At 42.2% G+C, this 18,086-nt stretch overlaps 1 protein-coding gene across 11 annotated transcripts in view; it reads left to right on the top strand.

Moving 5' to 3' along the window:
- Positions 1-18,086, top strand: part of FYN (FYN proto-oncogene, Src family tyrosine kinase) — a 235,043-nt gene that overhangs the window by 457 nt on the left and 216,500 nt on the right. The window lies entirely within an intron of this gene.

The following is an 18,086-nucleotide window of genomic DNA, read 5'->3' as shown; positions in this document are numbered from 1 at the left end:
CCCGGGGCCCCGCGCTGCAGTCACTTGGCCGCCGCCGCCTCCCGGTCGTTCCGCGGGCTGCTGGGGAGTTGGCCGCGCTCGGGGGCTTCCAGCGGCGGCGCCAGAGGACACCTCTGCGGAGGGCGTCCGGGGTACCGCAGGGATGGGGGCCCCATTTCCTAGCCTGCGAGCGGGCGCGGAGCGAGAATAGGAATTGGCTTGGGGGCGAGGCTGGCCCGGACTCGGGCTCCGCCCCCACCCTCCTTTCGGGGGGCCCCCAGCGGGGACCAGGGCTGTGTGTGTTGTTTTAATGTCAAGGATGATGTAATCACTTAATAATCGATGCCCCGTGCAGCTTCACCCCCACCCCACCACACTCCACCTCACTTCATCCCACCCCCACCCCGCCCCACCCCACTCCACCTCTCGGCCTCCTCCTCCCTCTGCGGCCGTCGCCTTCCCCTTCTCATCCTCCTGCCTATTTCTGGCACCTCCCTTGTACTTCCCCCATCCTCCCCTTCACTCTTCCTGTGCCACCACCCACCCACCCTTCCCCTTCCCATGTGCTGGAGCCGTCTCTCCTCTTTCTCTGCCCCCCACCCCTTCTGTTCCCTTAAGCTCCTTTCTCCTCCCTTCCCCAATCTCTGTATTTCCTCTCTACTTCCCTAGATCGATGGCTGTTTTTGTTTGGTCGCCTCCCTTCTCTTATCTCTGTGGCCACAGGCGGAGGGGACTGGGCCAGAAAGAGGCCACCGAGCTTGGATCCAGGGAGGAGATCTGCTGGGACTCATTGAGAAGAAGATAATAAAATCACCCTTCTTGCCTCTCCTCCCCCCAATAAATCACAGAGGCTTCCCGGGTGTGTGTGTGTGTGACACAAAGGGCTCTTTCAGTGCATAGAGAAGAGACACACAAAGTACCCAAGGATGGGCCCGATGCTTCTTGTTTCTCTTCCCTGGGGCTTCCCTTTCTCTCAGATGAAGCAGTTGATCTTCTTTCTGAGAGTCTTTCCTGCCACATTTACCGAAAAAAAAAAAAAAAAAAAAAGACCCCAGATGCCTGATGCAGGGTGGCAGGTGCCGGCATTTTGCTGTGTTCATGGGGCATTTTGCTGTGTCCATGGACTGGCAGTGTTGACTGGCAGCTGTATCGTTTCCTAGATTCAAGGAGAAAATGATTACAGTAGTCTTAAGAGTTGCTTTACTGTTCTAGGTAGCTACCCCTTCCCTCCCCCCTTTCTTTTTTTGGGAATGGGTACCATGAGTTGGGGTTGGATAAATTGGTGTGGGAGCAGAATTTTGTTTCTGAGTCAGAATTAAATTGGTGTTTGATAAGAGTGAGGCTGCCTGACTTGCTGCTTCTCCCAAGTCTCAGGCCACTGCACTGAAGTGTTTTGAAATGGACTCTTGTCTGCCCGGTGATGTTGGTTTACCCTTATGTTTAAATAAGCGTCTAGGGACATTAATAAAACAGCACTGAATTGGCATTTGGAAAACCACTGGAGACTGTGTCTCTTATCTGCTTCAGCGTAGCCTTCAGACGCCCACATCCTTCCTCACACCCCCAAGCAACTGCAGTACTTTCCACCCTTTGTGTTCTCTTTCCCTACCCGGTGGGTGCCTTGCTTTCTGATGAAGAGACCCACGGACTTTTAGAGGAAGTGGTTTGTTAACTATCTACGGCTTTGGTGATATAGAGAATCTTTTGACTGAACTCTAAACCATCTGCATGATGTTCCTCTTAAAGACGAAAGGTTAATATAAATCTGGGGGCTTATGTTCCATTTTGTAAGCCAGTGAGTATTATATGCGTAGTTGATAATGTCAAAGCTTAGGCTGGACGTGTTGATTCCTAAGAGCATGGCTCCTTGACTGTTATAAGTAATGGAACAAGTTTATTCTTAAAGGCTTTTACTAGAAAAGAGTTGTTATGGTTCATTAAACATTTACTTCTGTACTTTCTAAGGACATTCATCGTGGAACTTTTACATTAGAAAAAGCAATGAGTTAATGAGGGTACTGTAAAAACAAAGGGTTGTTTGTTGGATTCCAGACCCAGGAATGAGAGTCAGTGCACAATAAACTCACACTCTGTTGACAAGTTAAAGAGACTTTATGGATAAGACTGAATGTGAACAAACCCACACTCTGCTTTCCTTGTTTTTGCTCCATGCTTTCTTCTGGGTCTGAATCCCCAACCACATCTGACTTGCTTAGTGAAGTCCTATTTAACCTTCAGGGCCCAGCTTAAAGTCATCTCTTTTGTGAAGCCTTCCCCATCCTGTACCCTCCAAACAAGTTATTGTGCCTCCTCTGCCACTGTCCACCCCCTACCCCCTACTCTTTTATTTTCAAGCTTCAATAGCCGGCATTATGTTTGAGACGTGTCTGTTTCTACCATTGCTTGGTCAGCACATCATAAAAAGGAACCTGGTCTTATTTATCTTGTCCCCTTCCAAGTGGTACCTTAGTAGTTCCTAGTGTGAATTAGTCCTTGGTATGTGCCAGGCACTGCATATTAATTAGGCTAATGTGAGTAGGTCTAACAAATCCACCACCACTACCACCAGTTGCCATTGAGTCGACTCCAACTCATGGCAACCCCGTGTGTGTCAGAGCTCAACTGTGCTCCACAGGGTTTTCAGTGGCTGATTTTTCAGAAGAAGATCACCGGGCCTTTCTTCCAAGGCACCTCTGGGTGGGCTCAAACCTCCAACCTTTCATTAGCAGCCAAGCACATTAACCATTTTCACCACCCAGGGACTCCATTTAGCAAGTAGACCCCCCATAATATAATGGCTCAAAAGCAATAGGCTTTTATTCTTTCTCATGTCCAAAATGGGTGTTTCTGGTCAAGGAGTGACTTTCTTCCATACAGTGATTATGGGTTCCACATTCCTATCTTGTAGCTTCACCATTCCCTTAAAGTTCCATTGTAACCTACTTTCAACTGACAGAAGGGACAAAAGAGGAAGAAGGAGAGTGTACCCACTCTTTAAATGCCTTTGTCCAGAAATGACACCTGTCACTTCCACTCCCATTCTGTAGGTGAGGGCTAGTTATATGGCCACATTTAACTGCAAGGGAGCCTGGAAATGTAGTTTAGCCATGTGCCCAGAAAAAATGACAAGAAGAACTGTGTTTTTGGTGAACAGCTTTGCCACACACTGTGGCACTCAACAAGGCACAGTCCCTGCCCTTAAGGAGTTTGTAGGCTGATGAGTATAAAATTAAATGGAAGTCTATAGCCTGTACCCATCATTGCTTTTATTTTTGATTTTGTATATTCAGATCTCTTCATTTTAAGCATGTTTCAAAAACCTTGCTTTTTGTCATGTTTCAAGTAGCCAATTCTCACTCACTAATCCGTTGTGATACAGTAATCTAATGATTCCTGTGTTGACTTTGATATGGTTCTTTTATTCCAGCAGCATTTTCCTTGGCCTAGTTTTTGTGTGGTGATTTTATAGACTCCCGAAGTGGCTAGGAGGGTCCTTAGAAACCACAGTTCTGCATATGAATTGAAATTGACCTGAATCAGAATCAACATCAACCTTCTGTTAATCTGAAGAGGAAATTTAGCAAACCCAGAGAGGTGAAGGTGAGGTATATGTGGTTCAGTGGTAGAATTCTTGCCTTTCATGCAGGAGACCCAGGTTCAGTTCTTGCCAATGCACCTTATGCACAGCCACCACCCATCTGTCAGTAGTGAATTGTGTGTTATTATAATGCTGAACAGGTTTCAGCAAAGCTTCCAGACTAAGGCAGACTAGGAAGAAAGGCCTGCCAATCTAGTTCTGAAAATCAGCCAGATAAAACCCTTGAATCACAGCGGTCCATTCCACAGATGGATCGTGGGGATGGTACAAGACTGGGCAGCATTTTGGTCCATTATGTATGAGGCTGTTGTGAGTCTGGCCATCTCAAGGGTAGCTAACTAACAACAGTAGTAGCAGAGGTGAAACTCATTGCCCCAGGTCACGCAGCCTCTTAATGGCCAGGGAAGCACCTCAGCCAGCCCAGTTCTTCAGTCCAGCTGCCCCCCTCCTTCATACAGCTGCCCTGACTCTTGGTGCCCGTGAGGCCTGAGTATTCCTTGCAGATTAAACGTGCTTCCAGACCTTCAGGAGCAGGGTGAACTGCTAGTGCTCTGGATAGTTCCTGTTCTCCACAGGCCTCCAAACTGTTGGAACAATTCTGGCTATTGTTCCAGTCCTAATTAATAATGCACATTTTTGTATAAACAGTTCATTTATATTCATCTCTTCTGCAGATATTAACCCAGCATGTTTGTGTGCAAGGTGCTGGGAGAGGGGGGGTCACGAAAACGAATACTTACGCTGTCCTTGCTCCCCAGGAGCTCCCAGCTTACAACAGGAGATAAAAAGAAAATAATAGGTAACATTTATTGAGCATTTACTATGTGCCAAGCACTTTGAAACTCTAAATCTTAACAATAGTGATCTGAAGTGGTTTTTCTTATAATCCCTACTTTACAGATGGGGAAATTGAAATAAAGGAGGTTAAGTAACTAACTCAAGATCATATCGCTAGTAAGTGGTAGACTCAGGATTCAAGCGCACGTAGTTTAGTTCCAGCACCCTTGCCCTTAGCCACTACAATATACAAAATACTACGTATGAATGTAAATACTGATGGTGTTAATTGAAATGTATTAAGTGCCATAAAGGGTATGGTTAAAATGCTTTGGAAATTGAAACTTCTGTTTGATGGGAAATCGAACTTTATATCCAAAACCCTTAAAATGAAAAAATGGGAAAGCAAAGCATTTTTGATACCAGAAATTGTTTTACTGTGTCTTTATTTTAAGCTAGGTCCCTCGGTTGTCCACAGATAGGTTTGTATGAGTTTGTGACTTACCCTGCGTATTTATTCATTCAACAGATGGTTATTGCACCTACCAGACATTGAACTAGATGCTTCAGGGGCAAAAGAGATGTATTACTATCCCAAGGTGTATACTTGCTAGTCTAGCAGACACATTAGGAAGCCCTTGATCACTGCGATAAATGCTGTGATTCCAGGGCTCCTCACAGGGTACAAAGGAGCATGCAGAAGGGAGCAAAGGGGCGGGAAAGTGGGGTGATGAGGCAGAGAAAGTTGTCTGGAGGATAAGGTGCTGCAAGATGAGGAGTACAAGGTAGTTAGGTGAGTGTTGTGGAATGACCACGGCAGCCAGAAGGAGCAGCCAACAGAGTGAATGTACAGACCTTTTCGGAAACTGCTAGTAGTTCAGGGTGAATGGGGGATGGTAGGCAGATGGACAGAAGGAAACAATGGGGTTGGAGGAGAAATTGAGAAGGTTCTTGTAAGTACTTTATCCTGAATGCCATTAAGAGTTTTAAGTGGAGATGTGGCTTTGATCTGATTTGTGTTTTATGAAAGTCACCCGATCACAGTGTGGGCCATTGACCAGAGATGGGCAAGACTGAGGCAGGGAGGGAGTTATGGAAATCAGATGAGCAATCAGTAAAGCCCTGAATGGAAGGAATGGAGATGAGGATGGAAGGAAAGAAAAAGAAGAAGAGAGGGTGAGACAGGAGGTGGGGGAGGGGTGGTGCCAAAAGAAGAGTCCTTGGGAAATGAGATGGAGAGAAACATGTAGACAGGCAACAGGGTAAGAAAGCAGGGGGCGGGGTGTGTAAAATTATTACTTCATCATGGATATTTAGACTTCCCGGGGGAGGTACCTTGTAGGCAGTTGAATAGATGAGTCTGGCTGGCGTGAGGGGAAGTGACTAGGCCTTTGAAATTTGTTAACAGCAAATTACAAAATACTTGAAGCCGTGGATATGTGTAAGATCACCCAGGGAGAATAGAGTAGAAAGAGTCAATAAGGCTGAGGATGATCCCAGAAACAGAGGAGGAGGCGCCCATCCTGCAAATGGAAGAAGTGTGGCCAGGGTATTGGATGAGCCCTGGGGAGAGTGGTGTCCAGATCCCCAGGAGGGAAGAGTTAGTGGCCAAGGCCTCAGAGGCTAAGCAAGGTAGAGAGTGAAGAGCACAGTTGGAGTTAGCATCAAAGATATCTGAACCCATCCAGAGCAGCATCAGTGGAATAGGTGGGGGGAAATATAAAAATCTGCCACTCCCCAGATGGTAGAAACATATATCAAAACCTAGAGAATGAACAATCATAAGGGACCAATTCCTCTCCAAGAGTTTTTTTAGGGCACAAGGTCATGGAACCCATCATCTTACAGATCATATAGTCTAATGTGTTCTTTTTACTTATGAGGAAGAATGAGGCCCAGAGAGGTTAAGTGACTTGTCCCAGGTCACAAAAGGAGCCAGTGGCAAGGTCACGACTTAAAGCCAGTTTTGAGCCTTTCAGCCCAGGTGAGGGGTATGGTTAAGACCAAGGGCTTGGGGCAGGGTCCTGGCTCTACCTGCAGCTGTGTGAGCTGGGCCAAGCTACCTAATCTCTCTCTGCTTCCCATTGTCTTTACAATGGAGATAATAACCTCAAAGGGTTACTGTCAGAACTCAATGAATTAATAAATATAAAGCACTTAGAACAGTGCCCCCCACACAGGAAGAGCTGTGTGTTTGCTACCATTGTTTATACACACACACATATGTATGTATATGTATATGTATATGTATGTATATACATGTGTGTGTCTGTGTGTATATATATATGTATATATATGATCCCTTAGGGAGGAGAAAATGAAAATGTCTGCATATAAGTAAATTGTGAATATTTTAGAAGGAGAGATTTGGGTGATTGTCAGTTCCAGAATTGTTAGAAAAGGTGGGAAATTATATGGTGTGATAGAAAACAGTTTTTTTTTTTTTTTAGAAAATCTTAAGAAATGCAGAGACTTCTATATTCTTGAGAATGGAAAACGTGAAAGCCCTCTGGTTAGCCCTTTAAAAGGGTTTCTTTTGTTTTAGTCAGATAACTAGAATTTTAACCCATTTACAATGTAAATCCTTTGAGTTTAACTTCAGAATACCATCATGACTTTCTGAAGGTAGAATGGACTGTGGAGGAGGAAAAGAAAACATGGGTTATACGCTTTGTTACTATGGGGAAGAAGGTGATTTGAATTATTTAAAGGAGTGTAATCATTTTTTTTATTTTAGTGTTTCTATTCGAGCAAATCTAATATTTAGCTACTAAAACACACGCGTAGCCTGAACGATATTATCCAAATGGAGTTGGGTGACACACAGTACAGACAATTTAGGAATAAGTGACACTTTGGACTTGATTAGAACACAGTAATCCTAGGAAGATATAAACTGAACTGGATTTATGTTCTAATAAAAATGTGGGAAGAAAAGATACTGCTTACTGACTCATGAAACTTTTAAAATGTTTGTAAGGCCCTACGTTGTCATAATATTTGGATGAGAGCGCTTCCTCATTTGCCTCAGCTTGCTCTCAGAATGACCTGTGTTGTGCCTTACTCTGGATGTGAAACATGGCTTGGGTCCTCTTCTTGGGTATTTTTAGGAAGCAGAGATCATCACTTCTGCCCTTGTAAACCTGTGATCTCAAGCAGCACCGGTTAGGTTGGGCAAATACGCATTGAGTGCCTACTAACTGGAAGCGGCAGGGGAAAACTAGAGAACAGGAAAGTCTTAGGCAATTGCTTATTTCAGTTTAGGAAGTATTTCTGCTTGTTTCTGGCTGTATACCCCTCTCCATGTTAGTGTAAAAAGCACACAGCACACCACAGCTACTCTCCCCTCCCCGAATACACCATAAAAATAATAACAGCTACCACTTTATTGAGCCCCATAGGCCTGTGTTAAGTTCTTGACATACAGTGATTTATTTAATCATAACAACTCTGTGAGGCAGGTATTATTATCCCCATTGGTTATATGGGGTGACTGGGATTCAGAAGGGTAAAGTAACTTGCCCATCGTCACACCGCTAATACCTCGCAAAGCCAGGTCTGACTCAAACCCATGCATGCTTTTGCTCCAGAGATTTGGTTGCCCATTCTTTGCTTTGCAGTTACCTCTGTGTTAGGTGTTGGAGGATACAAAGGCATATTTATCCCATTGTGGAAACCTTGCTCCTTCTGATGGCTCTGCTCAAGATTTACCACCTGGGAAGCACTCCATTCACTCTTACCTTTGGGCTCCCTTAGCTTTTGTTTGTCACTCTATCATCATTCTCATCACAGCCTGACTTGTAAAGCAGAGTCCAGCCATCTGGGAGGAAGTGGGTGGATAGTGAGTGGTCTTTTTCACTGACTTGTGAGACCTCTGGAAGTCAGGGTCTGTATCTTGGTGGTTGATTTGCCAACACCCAACACAATTCTATGAGGTATTATTATAATTCCATTTAACAGATGGGAAAACTGAGGCATAGAGATTAAGTGATTTAGCCAGGGTCAAACAGCCGATAAACAGCAGAGCTGGGATCTGAATGTAAGCAGTCTGGCTCTGTACTGTATACGTCCCCTTAACATTAAATTTGTTCTGTCTCTCAAATGAGATCGTAAACTCTGTGAAGGTGGAGATGGTATCCATCCGCTTCCAGCACAGTACCTCACAGTCAGTGCACAATAAATGTTAGCTCTTTTGTTCTTCATTTGCCTTGCCTTGCAGACAGCAAACAATATATATTGAACCTAGGTATTATTTCCTGATAAGAAAGGAGCTCTAGGGCAGTGGTTGCCTGAGAATATTCTCTGAAGATTTTATGGAATGTGTATTCCCAGGCCCCATTCTGATTCAGTAGTTTGGGGTCGCCTGGGTTGAACATTTTGAAATCTTTTCTGGATATGAGGCTGGCATTGAGAATAGAGGGGTCAGGGAGGCAGCTTCTGGAAGACAAGGAATGAAGCAAGCGCCGCAGTGGTCGGAGTAGGCAGTGAAGTGGTAGGAAATCTCAAGCAGCCCGAGTCAGAGGGAGTAGCAGCCTGAGGGGAGGCCGGAGATCGTAAATCCATCACAAAAGGACCTCTTCACTTGTATTTTAAAGATTTCTAAGTACCTGCTCCTTTTGAATGTGCTGGTGGGATTTTATCTGATGAATTCAGACACTTTTCATTTTCTTCAGAGCTTCCATCTTTGAGGTGCCCAAAAATAGCAGGCTTGACATGGAGTTGTATAAGGATTCCATCTGCTTTATACAGAAAAGTAGGGCTTTAATGGAAAATTAAAAATGAACCAGATCTCCTTTCCCACAACAAAGCCTAGGGCACTTTCCCCAATCCTTTCTTCTTTTAATCCCCAGAAAAAGTTACTGAGTCTGTGTTCTTTAAATCTTGCCCAGTTTAAATTCTACTGAAAAGGCAAATAAACAGCAACAGGTTGCTTCAGTTCCACATAAACGTAGTGTCTGTTTAGAAGCAATAACAGCTTCAAATATTGTCACTTGTAAAATTTGATTTTTGTTCCAATTTTATTTTAATTTTGTTCCAGAAATTGTGTGATATGTTGTTGATAGTTAAGCACAAACATAGGCACAAGGATATTTGAAAAAGCGCTGATTTCTGTTCATGGTTTCTCTTTTTGCTTTCTTAGAGTTCGGAGGCTATCACCTTTCATTTAATCTCCTAGAAGTATAATCATGGCACATCATTGTTCTCATATGTAAAATAATGGACTCTAACATTCTATCATTTTATATCTACTTGAAAATGGTAGTGCTGTGGCTGTCCTTTGTATACCTCCAATTATATGTTGCCCAGTCTGTATTCTTTTGACGTGTTCTCCAGGCTTCCCCTGTGGGTTGCAAATAAGGATTACAGTTGCTTTACTCCCATACTTTTTAGATTGAGTGAGGTGTTGATCCATGTCAAAATGGACGTGCTGATGTAGATCCTGGTTCTTTGCCTTGTCCTTTACTGATAACCCAGTGGATAGAAGAAAAACCAAACTCCTTAGCCTGGCATTTAACACCTTCCACAATCTCCATGTTCTTACTCAGACTCACATGCTCACTTCATTAACTCTTGATTTGCCATATGTCAGTCCACTGTCTCATTCACATGAAATGTATGTTCTGGCTTTTGTTTTCCTTTCCTGGGATTCTTTATCCTTTCCTTTCTCTCAGAATTCTATTCAGTTTTCAAGGTCCATCTGGAATCCCAACTCTGGGAAGGTTCCCCTAGTCTCCTCATTCTCTTGCACTGAACATTTGTATTTCTCAATTACCTCCTAATAAATGATGCCTCGCATTGTTAGTAAAATCCCAGTATGAGGAATGCAAGGCTCAGAGGGTTTTTGTGACTTGCCCAAGATCATACATTGAGTTATTAATTTAGTTTAGACTAGAATCCAGGTCTCAAGAAACTGTGTGGCCCCATGTGGACAAAAAATGTTGTTTGCTGACCCAGCTCCATTTTTTCTCTTCCCCTGGAGCGTGTAGCACAGTGCCATTCACAGTATAAATCATCAGCAGATGTTTATTCAGACAGGCACTAGAATGTGTAACTGGCTCTCCAGGCATCTGTGGGGCTGGGCTGGCATATTCTTAGATGTTGGGCTCCTGTAGTTTCTGGTGGCACCTGATTCTCTCCTTATCTATGCACAAGTTTGGTGGCTAAGTCCTAGACTCTTTTAGTAGTCGCCTTTGTACTTTGAGAACAGTGTGTATTTAAGGAGTCCCTGCGTGGTGCGAACAGTTAATGTGCTCAGCTGCTAACTGAAAAGTTAGAAGCTTAAGTCTACGCAGGTACCTCAGAAGAAAGGCCTGGTGATCTACTTCCAAAAAATGAGCTATTGAAAACTCTACGGAGCACAGTTCTACTTTGACAAACATGGGGTCACCATGAATTGGGGTTGATTTCATGGCATGTGGTTAACTAGTTATGTATTTAAAGATCCTTAGTTCAGAATCTTGAGCTTTTTGTTAAAAATTTAGGGTGATCAGGGAAATCGTTACTTTTGTGCCCTCTGCCGTCAGGTTGTCACTAAAAAAATGGGAAGTTATCTATAGTGCAAAATGATATCCAAGACCAGGAGGAAAATGCAGAATCTTTCAAAATCTGGAGGAAACTGGAAGAATATAATAGTGAATGATGGAAGAGGGAAGAGGATCAGATGGCAACTCTGAATTGTACCTGAAACTCTGTGAGGCTGGGGGAAGTGGAGAAAGCAGGTGCTCATTTCTTATACACCTAACCATTTCTGGACCTCTCAAAGTAGCATTTAGCCAAGTCCCTCGGCCAAGCATCACCCAGCTTTGGCTGTGGGAGTGCTTTTCTCTCCGTGCATTAATTTTATCTGAAGATTCTTCTTAGCATGGGGATGGGGAGGTTTAATCTTAGTTCTATCCTAGACTTAAGATCCTACAAAGTAATGATTTAACATTGCCCAGCCACAGTCTGCGTTTGTGTATTCTTCCAAAGAATGATTGTTTGGAAGATAAGCTTTGTGTTTTCCACAGTTGGGGAGGGACTACTCAAGCCATTTTGGTAACAAAAGACACACGGCACAACAGACAATCTTTGGCAGCCCCTCATTAAGAGTCTTCCTCAGATCTCTGTGAAAAGCTCGCTGTGATTTCTCGTTAATGGCTTCCCCTGCCTAGTCCTCACCTGGATGCCAGGTTGAATGTACCTAAGGGATGGAGAGGCATAAGAGCACTTTTGTGGATGTAAGGAAACTGCTGTGACCAAACAGGGAAAGTACCTGGTGCTTCACTCTTGTTTGAAATGCCTTTGTGATATTTGGAAAGTGCTGGTGTATTTTTTTCCCTTAACCATGCAAGGCCTATCCTTTAAACACTATTCCTGCCCCCGCCCCGCCGCCCCAATTTCTACCTTAAATGTGGGAGTTCACATGCCATTGTGACAAAATGCACTTCCCCTTTACTGGCATATCATGTCAGCAGTTCATATATTTATCCAGTTTGTTCATGTTTAGTCACTTTTGTACATGTCAGTGTCAATATTGTCCATTTTCCGTAGCAAGCTTCTAGAAGGCTGAAAGTGTACCTCACTTAATTTCCTTGTGCTGTGTAACACTACACTGAACAGTGCATTTATTAAATGCTTGTCGATTGTGATTCTAAGCTTCTGAGTTAGGTCTTACACATGTTTGCAGTACTTCTAGAATGAGATGCATTGTAAGTACATTTTCTTCCTGTAGGTAATAAGAATTAGGTCCCCTGCATTAATAGATCCTTAGAGTCGTGGTTTAGTGTCCAGATTTGAGTTGCATATAATGTTTTAGGTTCTACCTTGTATTCCACCTCCTTGAGTGAAAATGCAATGACTCTACCTTCTAATCCTGCTTGCAAGTCAGGTCCAAAGCGTAGATAATCTGCCACACACATCCTTCGTTTCATGTAAGTGTGGTTGGCCATGTCGTTCCTGAGTAATGTCTTGTACACATTATTCAGCAGATTCTTAATTTCAGACTGCTGGAGGTATTTCTCTTACACAGGCAGAAAATTACAAAATGAGGATCAGTCAAGGTGGCACTTGGAAAACCACTTGGAAAAAACCCAAACATTCTCCGATTGTGTTTCAGCCCAACTGTACCATGGGGAAGAGTCCAGTGAAGGAAAGGTATTACATTCCCAGATCTGAGGTGCTCATGATTCTATTTCCAGGGGATTAAACAGCCTGGCCTGCATCCCCACAACAATGCACTCACTCACTTGAGATCCAGAACTGCCGCTGTAGGGAGAGCCTATTGCTGTGCTCTGCACCAGAGCACTCCTAAGTGAGTTATAACATATGGAAGTGATCCACTAAAGAGGAAGGTGTTGGTGAAACAGGAGAGAGAAGAGAGAATAGATGGAAAGGAATTAACAAAGAGTTATCAGTGGGGTGAGATCATGATAAATTTAGAATTAACTCTCAAAAAGATAAAAAGTAGCAATAAGAAAAAGAGAAAGGAGGGAGAAAGAAAAGATGGAAAGGTATTTACAAGGTTATATACTAGACAAATGGCAGGCACAGTGCTAGGTGCTTTACAGGTTTGATTTCAGCAGTCACTGCAAGATAAATGAATATACAGTGAACTTTGTATATAAAAAAGTAGGTTGAAGGAGTTGAGTGTCCCTGAACTTTTTTAGTAAAGTTGGAGGCTGTGCCATCATTCAAAGGCAGGAGATTTGGAGAAAAGAGAGGGGACTTGGAGAATCCAAGAAAGGTTTAAGTATCCACTAACATATAGGATCATGTGTTAATATGTGAGTAAAAGCATTACAGAGAAATAGTGAGGCCTCATTGGAATTTGCAGGTGTTTTTAATGGTTTCCTTTAGCCTGGTTTTGTGAATTTGCCTGGCAGTGCTCATCACTTTGGAATGGAAGATCTGACCTTGATGGTGACCTAGAGTTGGAAATTGGTTTAAATAGTTAAGGAGCAGGATGTTCTAAGAGATTTAAGACAGCATCAACTGAAGGAGCTAAAAATAGGGTTCAGGCTTGATAGGGGAGTGGGTTGGGATTGGGGTAATGGGTAAGATAAAAAAGGATCTGAGGTCTCAGGAAGGTGAAGAGTGAACACAGCAGATATGGAAGAAGTGAGACTTCCAGGAAAGTAGAGCATTCCAAAATGATGCTGATGCAAGGGTGGCTTCCTGGTGAGTGATGGAGTAGAATGGAGATTAAGGACTTCAGACATGAAGAATTCAAGAAACTGAAAGTCATAGGCCGCTTTGCCTGTGTCGGCAGTTCATGTATTTATCCAGTTCATATTCAGTCACTTTTGTACATGTCAGTGTCAATATTGTATATGTATAAATAGTATCTTCTGGAAGAATGACGTGTCAGTATGTTGCACTCTTTTTTTTCCTTTAAATTCCTGAATGAGTGTTCTGGACCCTTTGAGACCCTGCATTTTGACCTGCTGGCATTGTAGGGATGATATTTTGAACTGGCACTTAAATTTACTTTCCCTTCCTAGTAATTCTTGTTGCGCTGGGAATCTCACCCATTGAGGCTGAGGAGTCCATTACTTCAGGGAGAGGACAGAACATGGTCAGGGACAAAGAAGACAGTGTTCATGTTTTGACTTCCAAAACAGGCCCTTGAAGCATGTTCCTGGACCGGTTACGAAAGCCCGGGCCTTCATTTAAAAGAGGCAGGCTTTGTTAGAAGAAAAATGATTTGTGGATTCCAAGGAGCCAAATCTCAGAAAGCCTGGCATCTGTTGTACATTAAGCCATGCAGGAGGAAGGCTGCAGCATAGTTTCCAGTCACACAGGAAGGAAAAAAATCTCTTCCTGGGTTGAGGGGAGGGGCTTTCAGAGATTGGAGGAAAATAGAGTTGACAAGTAGATGGATGCTGACATCCAACCCCCTGTTCCCCTGGCTTCTGTCTGAGGAGGTGAGAATAACCCTTAGGTGGGTAGAGGGAAATCTTCAAGCAGAGAGCACTTGTACCCTGTGTCCTGTCTGGAATTCTGCACGGAAACTACCTTGTCATGTGCCCTGCAGTGGGGTGTGTTTAGGCAGAGACAAAGTCTGAGATGGTGTCCCATCCCGGTTTCTCACAGCCTGCATGTGCCATGAGGGAAATCCTGATGGCCCTGCATGTCCCCTCAGACAGAGGTTCTGAGAATGCTTGAGATGCTTGAGGCATGTGAGGTCTGGGGTCAGAATGCAGAGGTCACCCAGCATGCCACGGCTGGACGCTGTGGCTGGGATGTGGACAGTGCCAACTGTGGATACTGCCATGTGCCCAAGGAGACATTGGCCAGCTCATCATCGGCAGAACCAGGCCAGCACCCAAAACAAGGGATGAGACTTCCCACAGGCCAGCAAGGATTGGAGAGCAGCACCTGGACCCGACTTCTCTCCTCCATCACTGGGATGGTCTGTATTTACACCAGAGAGGAAGAGGGAAGGGGAAAAGAATGCAGCCCTAAGAGGCAGTTTGAAGTGAGTTAATTTGACTATATTGCCCTGAAGCAACTGAAGTTTTAAATCCCAAGAAATTAAATATCTTTAAGTAGCAAGATTATCAGGGGGGAAGTGCAGTGATCCTGATCAAATTGAATCCAATTATGGAGAAATAAAGTAACACCTTTTGTATACATCTGAGTAGTAAGTGTAAATTTCAAACTTGCCACACTGTGTTTGTGCTGTATTTTAACTTCTTTTTTTTGGAGGGGGAGGGGATGCAAATTTACTTTCTTGTTCTGTTATAGTAAACTTTTTTTCCTGGAGTAATTATGGCTTGGCGTACTTGTACTATGTTCATTTGGGCAAGAAGTTCAAAGACATGGATCTCTCGGAGGGATTTAGGAGTAGAGTTGTCGGTTTGCCAGAAGTGTAGTGGGGTTTGGCCTCCCTTTGTTCAGCTAACTGCAGTTCTTCTGAGTATCCTGGCAGGAAGGACCTCAGCTGCCTTGGTGCCTCAGGTCAGTGGAAAGCTTTAGAATGTCAACCCTTCCTGTAAGCGACCTTCCTGGGATGCTGAAGACTACAGGCAAATTTTTGCTGTGTGTGTGCTTCTTCCACTTCTGTATTGTAAAGGTACAGAGTGAATACTAGAAATTATAGTCTTTGAATGTAAGGGAAAATGCTCTTTCTTCATCTTTATTCAGTCCTCATGTACTAAATAAATCATCAGTTTATGAAGGGATTCATTTCCAAGTATAATTCATAAGCCGTTACCAGAACACTCAAATGAGAGAGGGGGAGAAAACCAGTTAGCTCTTTTTAATTACATTTCATCTCTCTTTGACATTCATATGAGAATGATGCGCGTTTAAGAAGATGTGTTTTAAAACCTGCTGTTTCTTGAAATACCTAGTAATTTTGGGAAATCTTTAGTCTTGCTTTAAAAAGTGTGCCTTGGGGGCAGGAGCAGGGATGAGGTAGAGAGTTGCCTGTTGGGGACACTATTCTTCTTATGTATTTTCCTATCAGAAAAATACTGTGGCACTTTGAGCAAATCTCAAAACAGATACATCTCATATTTTCCTTGTCTGTCAGTTGGAGCCAAGAGAAGGAGTTAGAGATAGGGGAACTATATAATTTATTGAAAGAAGTCACTAAAATAATTAAAATTATAGACTTCAAAAAAAATGGATTTATTAACTCACGTATTATTTTATGGTATTTATGGACCTATGAAAAAGTTCTATTCAAAATATTTTGAAAAATAAAATTTAAAAACACATGTCCATATACAGTAGAGCAAAAGAAACCCCCTTTTATATTGATTAACTGAAAATTAAAACGGACATAAGATAGTCATTATTCTTGATACACATTCACTCACTTGAAGCAGTTTTTTTAGCCATATATTTCTCTAGTACCCATGTCATTTATATTTTTCTAAAGAATGTATTGTTTTTAAGTTTCTCTTCAGAGTTGCATTTTGTAGTTAATAGTTGATACTGTTCATATCTTCAATTGGCTTTTTTGTATACACCATAATATATTTTTTATTGAGGTGAAATTCACATAACATAAAATTAATCATTTTAAAGTGAACAATTCAGTGCCATTTAGTATATTCACAGTATTGTACAACTGCCATCTCTGTGTAGTCCCAAAGAATTTTTATCATCCCGAAAGAAAACTCACACCCATTAAGAAGTTGCTCCTCCTTGCTCACTTCCACCCCTAGTCCCTGGAAACCACCAATTTGCTTTCTGTCTCTAAGGATTTAGCAATTCTGGATATTTCATATAATGGAATCATATAATATGTGACCTTTTGTGTCTGGCTTTCATTTAGCATGTTTTCAAGGTTCACCTATGTTGTATCATGTATCAGTACTTGATTCCTTTTTATGAACAATATTCATAAATAATACTCCATTGTATGTATATTCCACAATTTGTTTACCCATTTATCTTTTGATGGACATTTGGGCTGTTTCTGACCTTTGGGCTGTTCTACCTTTTGGCTGTTGTAACTAGTGCTTCTATGAACATGTATATACATGTATTTGTTTGTGTACCTGTTCTCAAGTCTTTTGGGTTTGTGCCTAGAAGTGGAATTGCTGGGTCATATGGTAATTCTGTGTTTAACTTTTCAAGGACCACCACAATATTTTTAATTGAGAAAATAGATGGAAAATCCCTAGTAAGCTCAGAGCAAATTCTGCTAAATGGAGACTCTTCCCAGACTAATTTTTTTCCATGTTCAAATGTGTAAATATTTTAACCCAAATATTTTCACATATCTCATGCCTCCACTCAGAATGCTTATCTTCAACAAGTATTTTTACAAGACAAAGCTCATGAAAATAAGTTGCACTATGGTTTGTTTTTGTAATGTTTTGTCAAATTAAGATGTCACAAGATCATAGCCTTCTCAATTGTACTCCATTCTGGTACAAAATATAAATGTATCCAGTTAAAACTAGGAGTTCATCAAAAGACTGTCATAAATTCTGATATTCCAAAACATCACAACATAATTTCAGAATCAAATCTTTGACACTATTTTGAGTTCTCATTATTTAATTTGTTCACTTCCTTTTTTGCTTTTGTTGGGATAAATTTCAACATCTTCCTTTTTGCAGATTTTGTTTTCAGTAACTAACTTGTCAAAAGCTTCAAAAGCTGAGGTGTTCTGGTGCTTCATTCACTGAATGCATTGATCAGATGGTTCCAGCTGGTTTGGAACAGAACACACCCAGACTTTAGAGGACTCACCTATCATACCATTATGGCACACTTAGGTTGATTTACAGAATCCCTGGGTGGTACAAAAGGTTAAGCACTCAGCTGCTAACTGACAAGTTAGAAGTTTGAGTTCACCCAGAGATGCCTTAGAAGAAAGGCCTGGTGATATACTTTCAAAAAATCAGCTGTTGAAAACCCTGCAGAGCACATTTCTGCTCTGACACACATGGAGTCACCATGAGCTGGAATCAACTTGACAGAAACTGATAGTAGGTTGATTTATAAAGTTGTTTCTCAAACATTTTTAAAACTTGACTGATGATGACAAGTGACAGAAGAGAAGGCATGTACTGCCGTGCGGAAATTTTGTTTGTATTCAACATTCGCTTTGTCACAAAAATTTTGTAGTTCAGTTTTTCTAGCTGGTTATATATAAAAAATCTGTCAATTTCTACAGTGTCTACAGTTTTGTTTGTTTCTTTTTTTGCAATTGGTAGGCTATAACCACAGGTTTGAATGCAGTTATGAACTATCCATGTGCCATACCTAATTCCAAATAACTTTCTGCTCT

Source organism: Trichechus manatus, unplaced genomic scaffold (genome assembly GCF_000243295.1).
Source record: "Trichechus manatus latirostris isolate Lorelei unplaced genomic scaffold, TriManLat1.0 scaffold00017, whole genome shotgun sequence".
NCBI classification, from domain to species: domain Eukaryota; kingdom Metazoa; phylum Chordata; class Mammalia; order Sirenia; family Trichechidae; genus Trichechus; species Trichechus manatus.
The sequence above is the reverse complement of the archived record's forward strand: the minus strand, read 5'-3'. Positions and strand labels throughout refer to the sequence as shown.